Genomic DNA, 22902 nt, shown 5'->3' with positions numbered 1-22902 from the left:
ATTTGCACGAAGTGGCACTTGCACGGAGCCTGGGGCACTTGCCGGACACTTGCCGGGCTAACCGGCTTTCCACAGGTACAAGCACAATAAGAAGTCTAGCAGCTGAGCACAGCTGCTCGTGCGAGATGGCTCGCGCCCTCACCTTAGCAGTGAGCAACCATGCATCGCTTGAGAGTGGCTCATTAATGGGTTTCGTGTCAAATTTATTTTTAAGACTGTTGTATTAATGAGAACTGACAATGAATGTCAACATACTGAGAACTTGTAACACTATAACACAGTTCCCACATATAAATTTTTTTCCTGCCTTAGTTACTATGTGCATTTAAATGAAGTGTACAAACATGTTGTGTATATTATTGTGATGTCTATATGTTTTAATAATTTCCCGTGTGCAAAATGAGCAATGAAATAGAATGTAAAGAATTGTGGTAGGCGTACTGGACAAGTTAGGGAATGTCGTTATGTAAACCAAAGACATTACTGTCATTGTCGTACAGTCGCTGGGAGCGGCAACGATCGGCAGTCTAGCAGTGTCTGGTGGTAACGAGAGTCGATTAGTAGCGAGCGAGCAGGTCGGACGCAAAGGAGGAATTCTGCTGCGAGTGAACGCAGACTTGTTTCACTGCAAGATACCACGTACGTTATGGCCAGGCATAATATGGAGAAGTAACTGGGCACAGCGCAAAGCGTCAGGGTTAACCAGTGTTTAAGAAGAGCGCTGGGGGCCCAAAGTTAACTGCGGTGAAGAGCCTGTGGCCGTACGTTGTCGTGGTATAATGGGCCTCGCAGCACCGACAGCACCGCTGTGAAGTAAGACCCGACCAGTTTATCATTTAGAATTGTAGAAGTCTTGACAGTGTTAGTTGCAAATCGTCCAACAACAAATACTTTAGCAACTCATGAGTGTTAAGATGTAGAATCCTCAGTAACAGCTACCTGTCGCAATCCTCTCGGTATCCATTATTAACCGAGTATGTCATTAATGAACTGAAAGTAAATGATAAGAAGAGTGGATTTTATCGACTTTATTAATAGTTTAAATGAAACTGAACAAAAAAGGTAGTTTTTTTTTTTGGACTTGCTAGTTAAGTACTCATTTACAGTAGTTTTCAGACGGAGTCAAAATTAATTCATCAGTTCGGACCAAAATTTCACTAGCTAGTTTGCGTATTATATTGTACATTTTTTTATTTCTGTCGATCGTTATTGCGCACAGTAAATCGCATAATAACGATGAAGTTATGACAGCACCTGACTTCTTCCTGGTGATACTTTCACTTCGGATTCGATGCCTTATCTCAAATTAATATCAAACCATTAGCAGCACGATAATTCTTTAATTAGTCTAGCATCTGGAGAGGAAGGGGGGGGGGGGAGCTATAAACTGGCAATGAAATTCAACCACTCTTTTAATATTTTAACGACGCAAAGAACGCTTGGCAGATAAGTAAGAAACATGGTATTTGTTACGACTGTTGCAGTCTTATGATGACTGCCGCTTTAGGACGAAATTTAAACTGACAAATTCATATTTCGTTACCATTTTATTTAAACGTTAAACTTAAAAACACAGAATATCAATAAATGATACTTATTTTGCTTTTCACTACAGGTACCACTTTTGGAGTAATGCTAATTCGAAGACAAACTCTTAAGTTGAAGTCTACCAGTGAGCTTCTGTGGGTGGATTTCGTTATCTTTATTGCGTAAAAAAGCAGCATGTACATGTAAGTCTAAACATTTCTGATTTCTATCACCATCAAACAGAATCTTCTTTACTCCGAAGTTGGCATAAACTCACACTGGAAAAAACAAGTTGCAAGATTCCCATAGAAAACTTTAGCGAAATAATTAGCAGCCAGTCGTTGGAAATCAATTTCTTTGCCTACGGCTGTGTAAATATGAATTTAAGGAATTCTCGGAAGTCCTGTCCAGTACAATCACCAAGCTCTAAAGAAATAGGCAATGTCTTACTATCAGGTATCTCTCCCTACCACTGCACCCCCTCAGGAAGACTGTGAGTACATTTTTATTCAGAAAATTTAAGAAAAAGGCTATCCTGATCTTGAAATTACAAGAACAAGCCTCATATAAGTAGGAAGTGTAAACGTGATGGTGCCGGTGAATTTTAATAGACACGTGTCTTGTAATAACATTAATTTTTTGATAAAATGTTAAAATCTATTTTATCATAGGTTTATTTCTCTAAGCTCAGTGCCAACTTTGTTATCATAAATATTAACCAATCTCAATGAAATTTTTGCAGAAATAGTCTCGATATGTTTGCATAGTTCTATGCATTAATATTATCGAAAATATAATTTGTTTATTTTACCATCACATTTATGTACCGATAATTAAAGAAAATTTAAGGCTCAAATTTGAAGTAAACACTGAAAAGAAATTATTAACACTTCTCATAAGATGAATGCACAGAACCGTTGTAGTAAAAGTCTGGCATGTGAGAATTGTGGTGTGAGTGACAAAAGTTGGTTTTGAAGAATATCATTAAAATCATATCAATAATTCAAAACTCGGAAACCAGTGAAGTTATGGACTTCAAAACTTAACATTGCTACATCTTTACATAATAGAGACGATTTTAAAATTTGGTTGCTATCGGCAAAGTAGGAGAAAAGTTCATCTTTTGGGTGGAGTTTCCCCTTAAGCACTGCACCGTAAATACTGTATGTTCGTATCAAAGGCTACGCCGAACCTAATTGCATAGTTTGCACTTCTTCTGAGCTAACAGTCGGTCGTGCTGTGCTAACAAGGGAACCTCCCCATCGCACCCCCCTCAGATTTAGTTATAAGTTGGCACAGTGGATAGGCCTTGAAAAACTGAACACAGATCAATCGAAAAAACAGGAAGACGTTTTGTGGAACTACGAAAAAAATAAGCAAAATATACAAACTGAGTAGTCCATGTGCAAGATAGGCAACATCAAGGCTACTATGAGCTCAGGAGCGCCGTGGTCCCGTGGTTAGCGTGATCAGCTGCGGAACGAGAGGTCCTTGGTTCAAGTCTTCCCTCCAGTGAAAAGTTTATTTTCTTTATTTTCGCAAAGTTATGATCTGTCCGTTCGTTCATTGACGTCTCTGTTCACTGTAATAAGTTTAGTGTCTGTGTTTTGCGACCGCACCGCAAAACTGTGCGATTAGTAGACGAAAGGACGTGCCTCTCCAATGGCAACCGAAAACATTTGATCGCAAGGTCATAGGTCAACCGATTCCTCCACAGGAAAACACGTCTGACATATTCTATATGACACTGGTGACGGCATGTGCATCACATGACAGGAATACGTTGTCTACCCACCTAACTTGTACACTTGGCGAATGGGTAAAAAGATTCTTCTACCTTGCCTGATTTAAGTTTTCTTGTGGATGTGATAATCACTCCCAAAAAAGTGGTGAAAACATAAGAGTTTGTCACATAAACTGCAACAAATGAATGCAACAGTTTCACAGTCGCACGGTTTTCCCTGTGCTCTGTCAAAACATTTGTTTTTAACGTTTTCAAATTTTTCCGTGTGTAGACCGTCAAATCCTGCATATGTCCAAGCAATTCTGAACATGTACTGGAATTTTGGAGAGCGAAGCTGATTATGTGTGAGTGCCTGAACTTTCATAATTGTCTGAAAATAAAAAATTAAACTTTTCACTCGAGGGAAGACTTGAACCAAGGACCTCTCATTCCGCAGCTGCTCACGCTAACCAAGGGACCACCGTGCTCCTGAGCTCACAGTAGCCTTGATGTTGCCTATCTTTCGCATGGACTATTCAGTTTGTGTATTTTGCTTATTTTTTTCATAGTTCCACAAAACTTCTTCCTGTTTTCTCGATTGATCTGTGTTCAGTTTTTCAAGGCCTATCCACTGTGCCAACTTATAACTAAATCTGAGGGGGGTGCGATGGGGAGGTTCCCTTGTAAATAACGACGTCTGACGGTCCCATTCTACAGAGACCGCTCACCTCCCAGGCGGCCGCTCTTGCTCTCCAAGCCGCATCCTCAACAGGCGTGCTGTACTCCACGACACGTGCTACAAGAGATGAATTTTAACATATGTTCAAATGTTGCAAAACGGCGACCGGGCACTTTTTTTGATAATTTATTTTATTTTTACCAGTTTCATACTGGTCTGCTCATCTTCTAACGGAGGGAGAAAGTATGGATTCAACTGCATGTCATTTGCCTGAGTTTCTGCTGCAAAGATTTTGTATTCAGTGTCCGACCATACAGATACTGATTGTAAGAACCTCTCACGGCGAATGCCGAGAAGGTGTGGCCTTTGGGACAGTCTTTTCAGTCTCATAAGCGAAAGTTTACAAATTTCAATAGGCATTTAGTCGACTTTATGTCGTTTCCAGGGAACATCACGAGGAGGTACCCTCTTTTCGTCCCCCATTAAATTTATTTACAATATTTATAAGGTTACCAATGATTATATTAAACTAATTTTCAATATTTACAAATTTTTCAATGATTCTGACGTTTTCTTCCTCATTGTAACTTCTGTGCGTAAGCCACACATGTCAGAAAAGATTTTAAGTTCCCATCAGTTTGGAATTTGCTTAAAGCCTATTCAGTCGTTTCTTCAGTCTTCATTACTGACTTTTTTCTTCTTTTCCCATCAAATTTTAAAATCAGTTGGTGAAACTGGTGCTCGTGGCACTCTGCATCTTCTCGAAGATTTTTTACAAATGAACTTTTGATATTAATGTATTTATTCTTGGGTTACATCCATCTGAGACGCTATCACTGCGACTGCGCCATCTACAGCAATTCCACTTGTCTCTTGGCATATTTTCGTTACGAGCCACTGGTCCCCAAAATTGTCGCAAAAGACCTAAAGCTAACGGCTTTCAGGCGTGCTCTCCTGAATACACAGCCAACAATCATCCAACATTCTCAGGGGAAGATGCGCTAGAGCGCAACACATTCTTATGTGACAGCGTATTTCCTCGTTTTCCTTACGAGTCTGGAACGAGGCCTCAACACTGAACACGTTTCCACAAACCTTGATAAAATAATTGCAACCAGTGATCTGTTCCAGGAAACAAACTGTTAGTTGCCTGGCTGGACAATGGCAGTTTCGAAGTCCATCATCAGAGAGTGGGGTTCCATCAAGGCACGTTTGTTTTAAATGGGGGGGGGGGGGGGGGGTAGGACGTCAAACGAGCCGACTTGGTGCAGGAGAGGCACCACAGGACATTTTAATTTCCACTGTCTATACTTTTACAAGTAAATTCATAAAACTTTGTCAGCATGACGAGGTAGGATTCAGGATTCACACTCGTAGCAGCGGAAGTTCAAAAACATAACAAAATAATTTTTTTTCCATGTGAAATTTCATCATTTTTTCACTTACTGTTGGCTGCATTTGTTGCTATAGGTACACTTTCCTTCATAAGTAAGAGATACTGTTCGATGAATTTTGCACAGCATACAAACCATACTAACAGGTGTCTGAAACTCTAGAATCTATTTAATTTATGAAAAAATGAATGAGCTGTTACGTTTTAAACTTTATGCTTAGAAAAAAATCAAATTTTGTAGTTAATTATCTCAATTTTTACCACAGTTTTTAATAGATTTGAAAAATTCTAGAGTTTCATTCACCTGTAAGTATGGTTTGTATGCTGTGCAAAATTCATCAAAGAATCTCTCTTACTTGTGAAGAAAAATGTACCTATAGCAGCAAATGCAGCCAACAGTAAGTGAAAAAATGATGAAATTTCATATCTAAAAAAAATGTATTTTGCTATGTTTTTGCACTTCCACTGCTATGAGTGTGAATCCTGAATCCTTCCTGCTCGTGCTGACAAAGTTTTATGAATTTATTTGTAAAAGCATAGACAGTAGAAAATAAAATGTCCTGTGGTGCCTCTCCTGCTCCAAGTCGGCCCGTTTGACGTCATACCCCCCTTAATAGCTTTAAGAAAAGGTTCATATGTTTCTCGCTTTTTATTTGGCCCCAAAGCGTAAACAACTGGAATCGTGTTTGTTTCCTCCCAAGAATTATTCAGGTTGGCGTGGAATATAAACAATTGTCCAAACTGTTTGCTCGAACTGTGTTCCATCCACAAAGAATGATTCGCAGTTTGTTAAACACGCTTTTCTTTTTTCCCTAGAAAACACCAGTATCCTGTCATTCGGTCCGTCTTATCATCTGCAAGTAAAAAATTGCTATCATCATTCATCAGTAAATTATTTTCTTGAAAGAATATTCTTCTAGAATCGCTGGGATCTTGTGTAGTTCCCATATATTTTCGCCTAATGTAATGTAACGATTGTTTCGCACTTCTGTGTGATGGTAACGATGTTACTAAGTCGTAGCCTCGATTGAAGAACTGCCCTACTTCTTGAATGTAAACAGATGAAACTGTAGCGTCAGTTTCTTTTGCCCGCGTCTTTGCGCTGACAAAATGTTTTCGCACTTCATTTGCTGCTTCATCTGGAATACAAACATGGCTGCTTTTCCTTAAAACTGTACTATTTTTTGTGGAAAGTCTTCCTCTGAATTTATTCTTTTTTAAAGTTTACACAACGCCAGTAAGTCACCTTTTGTTTCTTTGTATAGTCCACTATATACTGATGAACGTTGTAAATCAGTAAAGGCTTCATTTTGGTGCATTATCTCAGCACTGAAACACGGAACACTTCTTGCCAGACAGAGGTCAACTGCAAGTACTGAGCTACGCACACTACGAACTGTTGTGAGGATAGGGAACTTTGTGCAGAAAAAGGGCTTTCGCCTACCCCAGAATATGTCGCACGTAGTGGCGGACAGGCCGGTGTATCCTCCTTCTGGAACATTCTGTCCACTACCTAAAGTGGCCTGGGCTCCGTACAAATGTCAACACGTTCCCTCTCCGTGCAAGAGTCACTCCGCTCGAGTGTCAAAACACCGCGTCGCGCGCCGCCACACAGGCGCTTCAGAGAACACGGCTATGGGAGTCGGTGATGTCAAGGTGGCAATGAGCACAGCACGTAATCAGATTGTAGTATTTTGTACAATTACTTGCACAGGAACGTTTGTTAAACGACCGGTTCCGGAAGTTAATAATCATTTTCAAGTTTATACATGTGTCTATACTCTGCAAAACTGTGAAGTGCATGGCAGAAAGCAGTTCCTATGGAGCGTCGAAATAATGGTCACTTAAGTGCTATGACTAGCCTAATTTTGTGAGACCTTAACTTTTCCCAGCGAACTGAATGTTCAAATAATTTACGGGTTTGCTGCTGGGTGACGTCGTCGACCACCGCCGATATTTCGGCAGGAGCACACCCTGCCAATCTCAAGGCACAACTGCAAGTAGGAAGCAATGTGCAAGGGGATTTAATACCTCGGTTCACAGAGGAGAAACAAGGAAGATACCACACACAGAACAAGTAACCGCAAAGTCAACACACAACCAAAGATAACCAACATCAGAAATATCGATAGTGACTGTTAATCAACAGGTGAGATAGCCCTAATTCTGTCCCTCTGTTCTTTGATGAGAGACAGAGCCGGATTCCAAGCAGCATTTAGACAAAATCCACCGTCTCTGTTTATAAGGTTGCTTGATAGTTTGATTTCAACAGCTTCCTTAATGACACTATCCCAATAGCTGGACGTGCAAGCCAGAATCTCCGTGTTCTTGTATTCCGTAGGATGACCGGTGTCAAGGCAATGTTCTGCAATAACGGATTTGCTCAGCTGTTGTAAGCGTGTGTGACGCTTATGTTCAATACACCGGTCTTCCTCAGTCCTGATTGTCTGACCAATATATGACATGCCACAATTGCAAGGAATGCGACAGACACCAGCCTTACGCAAACCAAGGTCATCTTTTATGGACGCCAACAGGGCCTTAATCTTAGAAGGTGGTCGAAAAATACATTTCACATCATATTTCCGAAAAATACGACCAATCCTGTTAAAAATACTTCCTGCGTAAGGCAAAAAGGCCGTAGATTTAGGTGCCACTTCGTTGCTATCGTCACTCACCCGTTGCACAGGAGGCTGATAGCGCAACGTACGTTTGATCTGTCTCTCACTATAACCATTCTGACGAAAGGTGACTTCGATATGTGATAGCCCAGCTGCCAAACTTTCAGGGTCTGAGATAACGTGGGCCCTGTAAACCAAGGTACGAAGCACTCCTTCACGCTGAGCTGGATGGTGACAACTATCAGCTCGCAGATACAAGTTAGTGTGAGTAGGCTTGCTATAAACAGAATGTCCCAACGTATCATCAGTCTTCCTTCTTACCAGCACATAAAGGAAGGGAAGGCATCCATTCCTTTCCATCTCCATAATGAACTGAACATTCGGGTGGATTGAATTCAGGTGTTCCAAAAACCGGTTTAAATTCTTACTACCATGAGGCCAAACAAAAAAGTATCGTCTACATATCTGAAAAAACACGCTGACTCCAAAGCACATTTCTCAAAGTCCTCCATAAACAAATTGGCCACAATAAGTGACAACGGGCTTCCCATTGCAACTCCATCAGTCTGTTCGTAGTACTGACCATTGAATAAAAAGTAAGTGGAAGTCAGCACATGTCAAAACAAATTTGTTAACTCGACACCAAACTTAACCTCAATTAGCTGCAACGAATCAGAGAGAGAAACACGAGTGAAAAGATAAACCACATCAAAACTGACTAAAATATCAGTCTTTCAAACGCAATCCCTGCAATCGACGTAAGAAATCTGCAGAGTTCTTAATGTGGTGTTCACACCTACCTACTAGTGGGCTCAACAAACTAGCAAGATGTTTAGCTACACGATATGTCGGAGCACCAATATTAGAAACAATAGGCCTCAACGGGACAGCCTCTTTATGGACCTTAGGGAGGCCATATAATCCAGGTGGTACAGCACGGTAAGAATTAAGACTCTTGATAGTCTCCTGTGACAAAGAACTTTTCTTCAGGAGGTTATTAGTCTTTCTCTCAACACACTTTGTACGGTCAGTACCAATTTTGCGATACGCCGAATCAGAAGGTAGACACTGAATCTTTTGAATGTAATCGTGCTTGTTCAATAAAACCGTGGTATTTCCCTTGTCCGCAGGTAAAATAAAAATATCAGGATCCATTCTGAGTGAATAAAGCAGCCGCCTCAGCTGCTCTAATGTTACACTTGGGTGGACGGGCCCCAGTCAACACACGACAAGCTTCCCTCCTAACCTCTTCCGCAGCCTCGGAAGCATAATATTGTCTTTAAGATCCCTACATGTGCGATACACAGATTCTATGGTATATTCCTAGATTCGTCACTTGATACTGGTTCTTCGGGCTATGGAAGCTGGCTTTTGCGGGACGGTTGTTTACCATCTTCCAACGTCTGCCACTTCAGGTTTTTCAGCGTCTTAGTGACGCTCATCTATGATTCAAACTACCCTATGACCATTTGTGCTGCCTTTCACTGTATACGTACAATAGCCCTATTAGTCCTCTTTGGTGCGGGTCCCACAGATTTGAGCAACTTTGGTTGTGTAAACAACGTACTTTGTGAAATGATTACATTTTCCTAGCGCAACAATAAAAAACCTTAGGTTATTAACATAAATGTGCACACCGTAAGACATCTGCTGGCACAATTAAAGTGGTAGAATACTTACGGTTAACGGTGAAGTCAGTGCGAAGCACATCTTACGTTTTGTCAGATACATTTCGTCTTAAATTTATTGAGTCATCTTGAGTGGTAGTATGTGTTGGTGTTATTCTGAATGTGATTGCAGTTGTGCTGGTACTGCTCTTCTGACAACGCAACGAGAAGTTATTGTCAGCGACATGGTGGGAAGATATTATGCTGCTCTGAAAACAATTCTTAGTGGTGTAGCAGAAGGGTTGCTTCACCAGTAGAACACCAAGCACGCTAACACGTAAGACAAGTGAAAATAAGTTATTAAAATAAGACGAAACGTGTGTGGCAGAACGAGAATTACATTTATTCTCTTGTAAGCAGACAGACATAGCCTTAAAATCGGTAATATACACTGAAGCGCCAAAGAAACTAGTATAGGCACGCGTATCCAAATACAGAGATATCAAACAGGCAGAATACGTCGCTGCGGTCGAAAACGCCTATATAAGACAGAAATTGTCTGGCGCAGTTGTCAAATGGCTTACTGCTGCTACAACGGTAGGTTGTAAAGATTTGAGTGAGTTTGAACGTGATGTTATAATCGGCGCACGAGGGATGAGACACAGCATCTCCGAGGCAGCGATGAAGTGGGGATTTTCCCGTACGACCATTTCATGAGTGTTCCGTGAATATCAGGAATCTAGTAAAACATCAAATCTCCGACATCGCTGTGACCGGAAAGAGATCCTGCAAAGAACGTGACCAACGACGAATGAAGAGAATCATTCAGCGTGACAGAAATGCAACCTACCGCAAATTCCTGCAGATTTAAATGCTGGGCCATCAAGAAGTTTCAGCGTGCGAACCATTCAACGAAACATCGTCGATGTGGACTTAAAGGAGCCGACGGCCCACTCGTGTGCCCTTGATGACTGTACGACACAAAGCTTAACGCATCGCCTGAGTTTCTCAATACTGACACTGGACCGTTGATGACTGGAAACATGTTGGCTGGTCGGACGAGTCTCGTTTAAAATTGTATCGTGTGGACGGATGTGTACGGGTATGGAGACAACGTCATGAACCCATGGATCCTACATGTCAGCAGGGGATTGTCCAAGCTGGTGCAGGCTCTGTAATGGCGTGGGGCGTTTGGGGTTGGAGTGATATGGGACATCTGATACGCGTAGGTACGACTGTGACAGGTGACACGTACGTAAGCATTCTGTCTGATCACCTGCATCCATTCATGTCCATTGCGCATTCCGACGGACTTGGGCCATTCCATCGGGACAATGCGACACCCCAGACGACCAGAATTGCTAGAGTGGCTCCACGAACACTCTTCTGAATTTAAACACTTCCGCTGGCCGCCAAACTCAGCAGAAGTGAACATTATTGATCGTGTGTGGGATGCCTTGCAACATGCTGTTCAGAAGAGATTTTCGTACTCTTACGGATTTTTGGACACCCCTGCCGGATTCATGATGCCAATTCCCTCCAGCACTACTTCAGACATTAGACGAGTCCATGGCACGTCGTGTTGCGGCACTTCTACGTGTTCGCGGGGAGCCCTACGCGATATTAGAGAGGTATACCAGTTTCTTTGGCTCTTCAGTGTAATACTACTAGCATATGAGAATTTACTGATCAAAAACATTAGACAGCTCTTCACAGAAATTATAGTGTAAACCTATTACTGAAAGCACAATAGCAAAACCTTCACGCACAATGACGAATAGCCGGCTGGTGTGGCCGAGCGTTTCTAGGCGCTTCAGTTTGGAACCGCGCGGCCGCTACGGTCGCAGGTTCGAATCCTGCCTCGGGCATGGATGTGTGTGATGTCCTTAGGTTAGTTAGGTCTAAGTAGTTCTAAGTTCTAGGGGACTGATGACCTAAGAAGTTAAGTCCCATAGTGCTCAGAGCCATTTGAACCAATGACGAATATCTCAGCATACTGACCCCGACATGAGAAGGGGCGCCAGTACTTCATTACTGGTTAGTAGAGTGACATTACTTTTGCCACATCTGCTATTTAACCCTATATTCATATTTTGTAAGTGCTGTGAATTCAGATACTGATTTTAACTATAAATTCAATATGAAAATCTCTGTGACGAAGTGATGATGCCACCACTAATTGTAAGCATTCCACCAGTTCGATTATGTAAGTAGTTTTCTTGTGTAGCTTGTCTGCCTCCGTAGCTGAGTTGACAGTCACCCTTCGGCAGTGTAGCGGCGAGGACATCTTGCTTGCGTCCGTCCTGTCCGTGGCTTTCGCGAGCGCACGCAGTCTGTTTACATTTTCGCCGCTGCTTAGCGCTGTGATCGTTGATAGACGCACCATGGCTCACGCGTATCGCAAAAACACAGTCGAATTCAGTTTTCAATCGGACTATGCATGACTCAGGTGTTTTCAACTTGAATGCTTCAATCGCGAGGAAGTTCACCTCAATGCCAAGGACATAGTAGGCGTCGACCCCTCTATCACTAGCAGCGTCGTCATGACGTGGTGTCCGGAAATGCTGGCAGCCTGAAGTTGAAACGCACCGACGGACACACAGTACCGCTCAAAGTGGATCACGCGGAGCTCAGATTACGCTCTGTGGGCGTCTTCGAGCTTCCTTTTCAAGTGCCCCACTGACGTTGTGGCCGGCCGATGTGGCCGAGCGGTTCTAGGAGCTTCAGTCTGGAACCGTGCGACCGCTACGGTCGCAGATTCGAATCCTGCCTCGGGCATCGATGTGTGTGATGCCCTTAGGTTAATTAGGTTTAGGTAGTTTTAAGTCCTAGGGGACTGATGACCTCTGGTGTTAGTGCTCAGAACCACTGGAACCTGAAGTTATCATTGCTGCCTGACAACCATATGGGAAAGTGCTCAGCCACGTAGCCGAAAAATGGAATACGTTCACAACACATCCGGCGTGCCTCCAACGATGCCTCACGCAACTCACACTGGGCGACCAGTCACAAGGGCATGTGGCACGACCCTCCCCTTAATTACGCTATGGCAGTGAGGCCAGTATCTTCGCCTGAAGAAGGACAGACTCTCTCTCCCGAGACGTCAACTTCCGACGCCACTCCAAGGGCAGATTTGAACAATGATGTGCCGGGGTTGGAGCAACAGCTAGACGCCGTTCAATAGCAGTCATTGCCAGCTCCAGCTTTTTATCCAATGGATGTCGATGCCAACATTGTGACGACCTCTGCTTTCCTTTCGGAGGCAGATGACCATCCGTATTTCGATTCTGACTCACCGTTCACAAGCAACACGCGCCGCGGAAGGACAAGAAGGGACGTTGGACCCCCTCCGATGGCTGTCTCTTGTAGACATCTGCCATGGAAGATGAATCTCTTGCGACCGCCGAGAGCAGTTCGGAGATAGCGGCTATCAAGCTCTCCGCAGGCTTTAAGACCAAGCCTCGTGACATTCCACTTCCAACCAAGTCTCCACCCCACGAGCTGATCTCTGCAGCCAGCCCCATGTCGGAATAACTTCTGATGCCGTGATGGTCGATACCTACCCACAACCACTGACCGCCCTTACATCATAGGCGGATGATACCGAAGAGACTGAGACGTCGTCAGCCAACGATGAAAAGCATGAGGGCTCTCCCCACGCTACACTGGGACATCGACCACAATAGTGGGCAATGGCGGTTACGACACACCTTACTGGTCATCTTTGCATCTTAGTGGCTGATGGTGACTTTTCACAGGGAGGCGGAATTCGTGTATATCGAACTGTGGTCATCAACGTCAACAACATATGCACTCGTCCTAAGTTACGGTTGTTGCTGGAGATGTTAAGCAGCTGACGTCGATATAGCTTTCCTCCAAGAGATCAGCATAACATCCTTCCCCAACATTTATGGTTATACCGCGTTTATGTCCCATTGTATTGTATGTTAACCGGGGGCCTAGAAACGACGGAGAGGCTCCGTCCCCGCCACAGCCGCAGTGGTCCACAACCCCACGACGACTACCGCAGTCCACTTCACCCCTCCGCCGCCCCACACCGAATCGCTCTTTCAGGGTTATTGTGCGGTTCGGCTCCCGGTGGACCCCCCCCCCCCCCCTTCCGAGGGAACGTCTCACACCAGACGAGTGTAACCCCTACGTTTGCTTGGTAGAGTAATGGTGGTGTACGCCTACGTGGAGAACTTATTTGCGCAGCAATCGCCGACATAGTGTAGCTGAGGCGGAATAAGTGGAACCAGACCGCGTTTGCCGAGGTAGATGGAAAACCGCCTAAAAACCAACCACAGACTGGCCGGCTCACCGGACCTCGACACAAGTCCGCCCAGCGGATTCGTGCCGGGGACCAGGCGCTCCTTCCCAATCCGGAAAGCCGTGCGTTAGACCACACGGCTAACAGGGCGGGCTTTGTCCCATACTTCACACACCGGCAGCAGGTCGCAATACACCTCAAGGAGGGACTACAGGCTGATGACGTGTTCTAATTTAGGATGTTAAGAAGAACTCCGCTTACAACTGGTAAAATTATTGTTTATTAAAACACGACCGGTTTCGTGGCTTCAAGCCGCATCGTCAGGTGAACCTATACCGTAAAAAGCAAAGTACCGTGTCACCACATTTTGTGGATGTTACAATTAATAAAGGAATGTCTAAAATATACTCACAATGTTTGCGCCCAAACATGATTTTTTTTTTTTTTTTTTTTTTTTGTAAAATACCATATCTGGGCGCAATACCCGTAAAAATTGGCAAACGCATGACATCTAGAAACATTTTCAGGTCAAGGCAGAGAACTTAGACACAAGGAAAAAGCTGTGGTAAATATAATGAAGCAGGTGTATATTGCATTACATATAATGATTGCCCTAAGAAATGTATGGGACAAACCTATAGGTCATTTCTAATAAGGTTTCAGGAATACCTTAACTTAAATAACCCGCGATCTGCAGTAACAGCGCATTCAAGCGATGAGGGCCACAGCATCACAAGCCCTCCAGAAAATTTGAAAATACTTCACAAAAAAGAAAGAAAAAAGAAAAGCCATATTCTGAATATATTAGAGGAAGTGGAAATTTGTAGACATAAAAAAGAAAACGCACAGTTCACGTTGAGTAACCAATTGGAATTAAAGTACCATAGCATTCTGGCTAATTTTGATTGTTTGTATGATTGGGTGTTAGTATGTAACAAAATTCTGTATTGTTTGCTTGTAAAGGTAGCGACTCAGCGCTCCTAGTCAGGAGTATATGACGTCACACTCTCCACATGGATAGCTTCCGTTCCGCCAGCCAGCTAGTCTCTCTTTGTCATTCTTGCGGACCACTTTTGCCTTGCCTTGCCTTGCACTGAGCTGCCCTGCTGTCACACTGGTAAGAAATTACCACCTGATACTTTCCAGATAGCGATTTTCATATGCCGCCACTAATCATGTTAGCGGTGACAATTCTTTATCGCCAATCCTGCCTCCTTTTAAAAAATTTTAGCGTCCACTCACTATAAAATGTTTTCTTTTTTTATGGATGCAGGCAAATTTTAAAGAATGGAGCACGTTTTCTTTATCTTTCGCTCGCCATCCTGTTGACGATGTTCTCTGAATAGTAAACTTTGACTAGGAGCGATGGATATGCATATAATCTAAAAATGTTCAAATGTGTGTGAAATCTTATGGGACATAACTGCTAAGGTCATCAGTCCCTAAGCTTACACATTACTTAACCTAAATTATCCTAACGACAAACACACACACCTATGCCCGAGGGAGGAGTCGAACCTCCGCCGGGACCAGCCGCACAGTCCATGACTGCAGCGCCTGAGACCGCTCGGCTAATCTCGCGCGGTATGCATATAATCTTTTAAAGTTGTGAGTATGCTTTAGACATTCCTTTATTAATTTTAATATCCAAAAAATGTGGTGGCACAGCGTTTTGCTTTTACCGTGTAGGTTCACCTAAAGATGCGACTTGAAGCTGAGAAATCGGTCGTGTTTTAATAAACAATAATTTTCCCAGATGTAAGCGTAGTTCTTCCTAACGTCATGCCTTTCAGCAGCTGCGGTTTCCTGCATTATAAAACAGTTTGTGTTCTAATTCCCCGATGCCAGAGGGACGGCTCTCACTGTGTTAGAGGTGCGACTTATCAATGTCTACGCTCCACACGCCGCCGAGACCGCGCACGATTTTTTACGGAAGAAGTGGCTCCTCTTTTTCAGAGCAGACATGAGGATATCATTCTTGGCGGCGACTTTAACAGCGTCCTAGCGCCAAAGGACCACATCCCGTGACACTCCCCATTTGCAGGACTAGGGCCCTTGTTCGGGATCTTAGACTGATGGATACTTGGAACCATCTAAAAGGAGATCGTCTCAAGTTCACCCATTAAACGCGCCACTCATTCAGTCGCATTGGCAGGACATATATGTCTCTCGTCGCCTAATACACGCGTTGCTAGCTGCAGATCTGTGGCCAACTGCCTTTACGGACTATATCGCCTACATAAGCCCTGTCGCTCTCCGCTGCCAGCAGGTGTGGGGAAATTCAAGTCACTAGAAGCTTAACACTGCTCACCTGACAACTATCGACTGCAAAATCGCCATCAAGGATGACTGGCACTCATGCATCCGCCGTACAGGAACATATCCCAAAACGTCAGAGTGGTGGATTGCTTGTGCGTAACCGATCATCCAGCGTACCTTGATTGCGTACAGCTGCGACGTCGCCGCACGGAACTCGTGGTCGCTCGATTTCTATTATAACATCTTACGTTACTACACTTCGATGCCGTGCTCAACAGAGAGACAGACAGCGGGTCAATAGGGCCAAAGGAGAGATCATGCCGGCCGGAGTGGCCGTGCGGTTCTAGGCGCTACAGTCTGGAACCGACCGCTACGGTCGCAGGTTCGAATGCTGCCTCGGGCATGGATGTGTGTGATGTCCTTAGGTTAGTTAGGTTTAATTAGTTCTAAGTTATAGGCGACTGATGACCTCAGAAGTTAAGTCGCATAGTGCTCAGAGCCATTTGAGCCATTTGAGAGATCATGGCACACGTGCCCCGACCGTCAAAGGGCGCAATCGTTCACGCACGGAAGCCTGATAGCTTTACAGTGGACAGGCCATCCAAGTGTCATGTTAGCAGAAAACGCAGGGGCGCCAACGTGCTCTAATCGATGTCGCGGTGCTTTTCTACACTGCGTGACATCAGTGCAGCCTTCTACGAACACTTCACCACGCTTTTTACTTTTCTCGCACCCCCGGTGATGACACGAAACGTCCCCCCATCGTTATACTATCCAAACTATTTTTACGTCGAATTTAGATATGGTAGCCTCGCCATACCAGTAACACGTCGTATGACGATGCGGAATGTTCATCGTGATCTCCAAAGCGGTCGATCCCTGAACGTCACAGAGGTGAAACACCCACACGTCCAACGAAAGATCGCGTGGAAAACGATATGGGTGGGCCTGGTGGACACTGATGTTCAGTCTGCGTGGGAAGTAACGATCAGTCCTAAACAGGGGACTCAATCAAGACTTCACCAAATCAACATGGCAGACCCACCCAATCGTACCACCTGCAGAATGCTGGATACAGATGCACAACCTCTTCACTGTGGAGAGGCGGGTAGCATCTGACACCTCACGGAATAATCGGTGCGATATTCCTTGATGGCACGGTGACTACCAAACGGTACGTGAAGTTTTTGGGAGATGATTTCGTCTCCGTTATACAAAGTGACCCTGATTTCGACAAGATGTGTTTCAAGCCTGACTGAGCTCGACCCCATCGAAGGAGGAGAGTGTTTCATGTCCTGAAAGAGCAGTTTGGGGACCGCATTCTGGCTCTGAGGTACCCAGAGGCCACTAGCAAGGGCCTCGATTGGCCACCATATTCTCCGGTTATGAACACATGCGACTCCTTTTTGTGGGGCTATATTAAAGACAACGTGTACAGCAATAACCCTGAAACCATTGCTGAGCTGAAAATGCCATTGAGCAGGTCATCGACATCATCGACGTTCCGACACACCAGCGGGTCATGCAGAATTTCGGTATTCGTCTGCGCCACATCATCGCCAATAATGGCAGGCATATCGAACATGTCATAACCAAAATCCGAATATCTTTAGTGACGTTTACAAGTTGCATAAAGTGTGTGCACGCCACAATTTACGTTTTTTCATATAGTTCAATAACTGTCACCCTGTATAAGGCGTTAAAATACAGCTATGAAACAGTAAATCCTCAAGGGAAGCGGATACCTACCATTGAATGATTGTATAATTTTTGTGACCTTAAACAGCATCTGACTTTAAAGCTTATTAAATACGTCCGCGACGATGTATTGCTCGTACGTTTCTACTTATGTACAAACTTTCAAATGAAAGAATTGCTATAAAATTAAGTACTTTTTATGGTATGGTTTGTTAGTTCGGGCTAGAAAATTTTTGTTTTCCAGGCGTTGTCGTTAGGCGTCTGCTCACCGACCAGTAGTACTCGCTTTGCTAAAGCCGGTTCCTTGCAGGTCGTGTGCAGGTAGCAGTGGCTGCGTGTTTACGTTCGTTAGGCGAGTTGTACAATTTATGCGGGCTATCTCCGCAGGCTGGCGCTTTGTCGCCGTGTGACGCGGAATATACATCACGCCTTATCAAGAAATTACTTCTGCGGGGGATGCTGGCAGCGCTCCGCGCTATCTCCTGCCATGCGGGACTCAGCCGAATACCGCCCGATAAATTAAATCCTTTAATTTACTTTTGATGTGTTTGGAAACGAGTTAATTGACTCTGGCTTTGCTCGTCCGTCGTGTGGAATCCTTTAAACTCTCCGATGGAGCGAAGACGCTCTGTCAGGCAGCCAAACGAAATTACTGCAATAGTCCGTCGTTATGCCTTTCACATGCATTCGGAGTCCGTCTCCTCGCAGTAATTAAGGTATGCTGTAGGATCAAAGGTGTGTGTCGTGGCAATAAAAGAATGCTCTGTCTAATGAGCAATATAGTGAAGACACAATAACAAGAGGGTGCTTGTTATCTGCGTCGTAGGGCCCTGTTATTAATCTCAGCTGCTTGGGACACCGTCCCTTTGTGTCTACCGGCTGTGTGTTGGTTTTGTACTAGAAATATGAGAAAATTATGTGTGTCTCTTTAAAGAGAAAATAGCGACGAAGTGGCAGGTTTTCTGTCGTCTGCAAAAGCAGGAAGGGAGATAAAAATCACGTCCCAGTTTTCGTAGCTGAAAGTTATGTCAGCCAGTTACATTTCGTCACTGACCCCTCCTAGTGTCTCTTCTGTCAACAGACTATATTAGTGACCAACAGATTAAAGAGATGTTAAAATATACCAAAAGATTTTATTTCTTTCTTTCAATATACTGAATGTAATAATGGCACCATGATAAAGCATATGAAAAAAAGGGCCACGCACTTGTATATTCGCACAGTTAAACGATCAATGCAAAATATTAATGAACGTGAACTTGTGGTATTGTTTAACGCCACTTTTACAAACTTGTCTTTAAATCAGGATTAAACTCGAGAAAAAGTTTAATATTTCACTAAGCCACTCACTGCTGCTGTCCTGTGCAGGATGCTCATAAGCCAGCCGAAAAGTGGACCACACGTTTCGAACATAGGGAGAAAATAGTATTTCTTACTATACAACGAAGAAAGCTCTGGCTTAACGAACGACCCTGCTGTGCCTTACTGACACGTAAGACGGGAATTACACTGGTTGACAAAAAACTGAGACATCCAACACTATCAAACTTCAAAAATTATTAAATATGTCTGCGATAAAGTATTAATCATACGCTTCTTTCTACGTATAAGTTTTGAAATTAAGGAATTGTAACAAAATTAAGCACTTTGATAACAGCGTCCGTTACATCATCCTAAAAACGTTTTGTGTTCCACGCGTTACCATTAGGCGGCTGTGGTCGGATATCAGTGTAATTTTGTAGATGTATACACCATCGGCGCGTATGCAAATGATTAGAGTTGCAATTCTATGTGTCAGATAGAACAGCCACCAGAGTGCCTTAGTTTTGTTCTCGTTTAGTGTCGATACCAGGCCTGGTGGCCTGTATACGGCGCGTCAGCAGCATCAGATGTCGACTGAACACTGAACGGCACTGAGATTTCGCGTATCCGTATGAAACAGCGTTATCAGCATATGACCTCATTGTGGGTCTCCCTTTGGCCAGCTTGTCGAAATGTGCAGTATCCAGATTTGTGGGGCATTCAGATGAGACAGTGCCCCTTTGTTGGACTGCATGGGAACAGGAGGCAGGCTTCGTATTCGTCGTCAGGGTTCCAGTCTACCACGTCTGCCCACCACAAGGGAGGATTTGTATGTCCACCCTTCTGACTGGAGGTTTGAGGGACTTCGGGCGTTCAGTTATGTAATAAAATGGAGCACCTACAGTCGTTCCGACGATGCTATTTATTATATGGCTACCAGTTTCCGTGTTTTTTGCACCATTTCAGGCCTTAACTGACACTGAAGGGGTTAACTCCAATCGTATATACACTGAAGCGCCAAAGAAACTGGTATGGGCATGTGTATTCATATACAGAGAGATCTAAACAGGCAAAATGCGGCGATGCGGTCGGCAACTCCTATATAAGAAAAGTGTCCGGCGCAGTTGTTTGAACGTGGTGTTAGAGCCGGCGCACGAGCGATTGGGCACAGCTTCTCCGAAGTAGCGATGAAGTGGAGATTTTCCCGTACGACCATTTCATGAGTGCACCGTGAATCAAATCTCCGACATCGCTGCGGCTGGAAAAAGATCCTGCAATAACGGGACCAACTACATATGAACAGAATCATTCAACATGACAGAAGTGAAACCCTTCCGCAAATTGCTACAGATTTCAGTGCTGGGCCATTAACGAGTGCCAGCGTGTGAACCATTCAATAAAACATCATCGATATGGGCTTTCGAAGCGAAAGGCCCACTCGTGTACCCCTGATGACTGCACGACACAGTTTTACGCCTCGCCTGGACCCGTCAACACCGACATTGGACTGCTGATGACGGGAAACATGTAACCTGGTCGGACGATCTTGTTTCTAATTGTATCGAGCGCATGGACGTGTAGGGGTATGGAGACAACCTCATGAATCCATGAACCCTGCGTGTGAGAAGCGGACTGTTCAAGCTGGTGAAGACTGTAATGGTGTGGGGCGTGTGCAGTTGGAGCGTACAGAAGCATCCTGTGTGCTCACCTGCATTCATTCATATCCATTGTGCATTCCGATAGAACAAGGGCAATTCCAGCAGGACAATGCGACACCCCACACCTCCATAATTTCTACAGAGTGGCTCTAGGAACACTCTTGTGAGTTTAAATAGTTTTAACACTTCCGCTGGCCACCAAACTCCCCAGACATGAATATTATTGAGCATATCTGGGATGCCTTGAAACGTGCTGTTCAGAAGAGATCTCTATCCGCTCGTACTCTTACGGATTTATGGACAGCCCTGCAGGATTCATGCTGTTGGTTCCCACCAGCACTGCTTCAGTCATTAGCCGAGTCCATGCACGTCGTATTGCGGCACTTCTGCGTGCTCGCAGAGGCCCTACACGATATTAGGAACGTGTACCAGTTACTTTGGCTCTTCAGTGTACAGTTCATCAGTGGCCAACATCTATTAGATGGTTGTCGCAGACTACCTGTAACGACGATGCTGTGTCTCCAACCATGAGCTCTCGAGCTGCTAGTTGATGGTTGGAGATACAACATCGTTGTTACAGGTAGTCTAAGAAAACCATTTCATCGATGTTCACCGCTGATTTATCGTATATACGATTGGAATTAATCCCATCAGCGTCAGTTAAGGCCTGAAACTGGTGCACAGAAGCACCGACACTGGCAGTCATATAATAAATAGCATCGTAAGGGTGGCTGTAGGTGTTCCATTTTATTACACAAGGGAGAACCGTCTTAATGTGCACTAAAAACATCGTAAGCCCTTTACATCTGCGCCTGCCCTTTCGAGAAAAAGTAATGGACTCTATGACACATTCTGTGTCATCGCGTACCATTGGTCGCAGACGGACAAGGGAATCACAGTCCCATGCAAGAACTGTTGTTAATACCACAATAAAGAGCTGTATTTGGAGTGCTACCGTGACCGGGAAGAAGATGAATGATGTCACATTGTGTTCAGTGATGAATGACGGTTGTGCACTATCCCGGGCGTCCATCACTGGCGAGTATGGCTGCGACCTGTCGGCTGTGAGAGTTAAGGTCACGGCTGATACTGTGAGGAAATTATGACGTCATTACGTTACGCACTGACATCATGCGTCCTCGTGTGTTACCTCTCATGCGGCAGGGTAGTGGTGCCGTGTTTCAACAGGACAATGCTAGTCCACACATGGCACGAGTCTCTGTGATCTGTCTATATGATGCCGATGTTCTCCTGTGGCCAGAAAGATCGGCAAATTTGTCTCCGATAGAACATATTTGGGAACTGCTCGGACGTCATCTTCGCCCCAGTACCGATTACGTCAAGGTTCATTTACGACAGTTGTAGGCCAGATTACCACAGGAGAGGATAAAACGGCTTTGTGACACCTCTCCCAACGGAATCACTACATGCATGCAGACCAGAGGGTATGCAAAGTGGCACTGACAAGTGGGCTCGTACTAGTAACTTCTTTGTAAATTTGACTCCATTTTCGAATCACTATAATAACATCACATATCGTCCTACCCCATAAAGTCTCATTTTGTTTCTACCTCCACTTCTGGATGGTGGTGGTGGTGGTGGTGGTTAGTGTTTAACGTCCCGTCGACAACGAGGTCATTAGAGACGGAGCGCAAGCTCGGGTCGGGGAAGGATTGGGAAGGAAATCGGCCGTGCCCTTTCAAAGGAACCATCCCGGCATTTGCCTGAAACGATTTAGGGAAATCACGGAAAACCTAAATCAGGATGGCCGGAGACGGGATTGAACCGTCGTCCTCCAGAATGCGAGTCCAGTGTGCTAACCACTGCGCCACCTCGCTCGGTCACTTCTGGATGATTCGCGTTTTTAGTCGGTAGTGTATATTAGAAGAAGGAAAACAAAAAATTTTACGGGCATAGTAAATGCTGTAAGAATGTCGTAAATTTGTAGAAACTGGAATTTCCAATGACGTGAATGAGACTCAGTATAATGACAAATGTCTTTTACATAATGGATTACTCCAAGAGGGCACACAGAAACGCAGGATACTTATGTAGTCTCCTACAAAGACGGGCGAAAGTTGTGGCATTCAGCACTACGCCATCCATTAAGTCATTGGCTGTATTCATGATTCCATTGTACCCTGCGATTTGTGAAGTTGATGGGT

Source organism: Schistocerca nitens, chromosome 3, assembly GCF_023898315.1.
Source record: "Schistocerca nitens isolate TAMUIC-IGC-003100 chromosome 3, iqSchNite1.1, whole genome shotgun sequence".
Taxonomy (NCBI): domain Eukaryota; kingdom Metazoa; phylum Arthropoda; class Insecta; order Orthoptera; family Acrididae; genus Schistocerca; species Schistocerca nitens.
The sequence above is the reverse complement of the archived record's forward strand: the minus strand, read 5'-3'. Positions refer to the sequence as shown.